Genomic DNA, 2,500 nt, shown 5'->3' on the forward strand with positions numbered 1-2,500 from the left:
ACACTCTACCCTGGGTTTAGGCTTATTGATGGTTCAGTGAAGCTGCTGTGACTGACATGTCTAGATGCTGTTAGCACATACATCTCACACATCATTTAACACATCACTCACACGTCAGGATCTAGCAGCTGGGCCTGAGAATCTTTGATCTTGGGGACAACAACAGACTGAAGCCATTCCCCCATCTCTGGACCCCAGCTATTACCATATCTGTACCTCTAGACCTCTGCTGTAACACATGCAGTATCACCACAGCAGACATTAGACATTGTGTGTGAACGGTTTTGATGAGCTCTGTGTTGCATAACCTCACTCTCCCAAGTGTTTAGTCCCTCTGTTATTGCATACATGTTCTGATACCTGGTTTTATATGACAACCACAATATTATGTATTCATCCAACAATTGACCCCCAATGAAATGTGTTCCTTGTTTTCTTTATTAATATCGTTGTAATGAGACATGTGTGTGTGTGTGTGAGTGTGTGTGTAATGAGACATGTGTGTGTGTGTGTGAGTGTGTGTGTAATGAGACATGTGTGTGTGTGTGTGTGTGAGTGTGTGTGTAATGACACCAGTATGATTTAAAATGTTTCTGGTGCAGACAAATGAATAAAGAGTTCTAGACTGGCATTCAATCTACTCTTTTTCTTGGTGTGTGTGTGTGTGTAAGTGATTTATATAGTAGGTATTTTTGTTAAATGTATTGGAGAACCATCCTCTTGCCATTGGTGCGTTCCATTTACCTCTGAAGTCAGAACTCAGAGCTGAAGTTGTTTGAGTTCCAGTAACAGAACAGAAATACCTTGCAACAACTGTAAGGCAACCTGCATTTAGTTTTGAGAGTCAAAAAACAGACATTTTAATGAATTGTAAAAGTTCTGTCCTCATCTCTATCCTAAAATATATCCTCAATGTAATAATCCTCACAAAGTTACATGATGAAAATAATCACCGATTAATGGAACCTTCTTCATGTCTGATATATGTGTGTGTGTGTGTGTGTGTGTGTGTGTGTGTGTCTGTGTGTGTGTGTGTGTGTGTGTGTGTGTGTGTGTGTGTTTCTGTGTGTGTGTGTGTGTGTGTGTGTGTCTGTGTGTGTGTGTGTGTGTGTGTGTGTGTGTGTGTGTGTGTGTGTGTCTGTGTGTGTGTGTGTGTGTGTGTGTGTCTGTGTGTGTGTGGGTGTGTGTGTGTCTGTGTGTGTGTGTGTGTCTGTGTGTGTGTGTGTGTGTGTGTCTGTGTGTGTGTGTGTGTGTGTGTGTGTGTGTGTGTGTGTGTGTGTGTGTGTCTGTGTGTGTGTGTGTGTGTGTGTCTGTGTGTGTGTGTGTCTGTGTGTGTGTGTGTGTCTGATATGTGTGATGTAGATCTTTAACTTCAATCAAATAGCCATTTCTTTAAAATGTGAACATATGTGTATTATGTATTACATTTAAATGTATATACAATAATACGTGAATACATGTTTTGTGCTTGCAAAGTAGGCCTAATGTGTTTTAAATATTTTCTTTGAATAGTAATTTTATATATTATATAAATAGAAATGAGAAAAATACAGTATTTCTAAATTCAAATGTACATTGTGTAAATCACATACTCATATATGCTGAATATTCCTGTTAAAGGACCTTTACAACAGTAAGCACTACATCATGACTGCATGAGTGTGTGTGTGTGTGTGTGTGTGTGTGTGTGTGATACCTTTACAACAGTAAACACTACATCATGACAGCATGAGTGAAATGTGTCTGTCTCCACCTGGAGCAGCAGGAGACTCAGACCCCTCTGTCCTGTCTGTCTGTCAGCCTGGGAGCTGCTGTCTTTAGTCCTGTCCTCCCTCTGTGTCCACCGTCCCCTCACTCCTGTCTGTCAGCCTGGGAGCTGCTGTCTCTAGTCCCGTCCTCCCTCTGTGTCCACCGTCCCCTCTGTCCTGTCTGTCAGCCTGGGAGCTGCTGTCTCTAGTCCCGTCCTCCCTCTGTGTCCACCGTCCCCTCTGTCCTGTCTGTCAGCCTGGGAGCTGCTGTCTTTAGTCCCGTCCTCCCTCTGTGTCCACCGTCCCCTCAGTCCTGTCTGTCTGTCAGCCTGGGAGTGATATGGGAGTGGCCTATCAAAGCACTGACAGGAATACTTGGCTCATCTCCAGTGACAAGGCCTGGGTTCTGGAGGTTTATAACAACAAATACTCCGTATGGCACTATCCATTTTCAGCTGTCCTCCCTTTCCCGCCCCCACGCTCAGGTAGAGTGGGAGTGTTACTGGACCGTGAGGGCGGCACTCTGTCCTTCTACAGCGTCTCTGACACACTCACACGACTGTACACCTTTAAAGACATCACATTCACTGATGAGCCCCTCTATGCAGCCATTGGGTCTAGTGCAGGCTCCTCGGTGACCTTGTGCTAGATCACATGCTGTAGAATCACTCTCAGGAGACACACACACATCTTTCTGACTTCTACACTCACACACACACACGCACAGACACACACTCACACACACACACACA

Source organism: Sprattus sprattus (genome assembly GCF_963457725.1).
Source record: "Sprattus sprattus genome assembly, contig: scaffold_96, whole genome shotgun sequence".
NCBI lineage: Eukaryota > Metazoa > Chordata > Actinopteri > Clupeiformes > Clupeidae > Sprattus > Sprattus sprattus.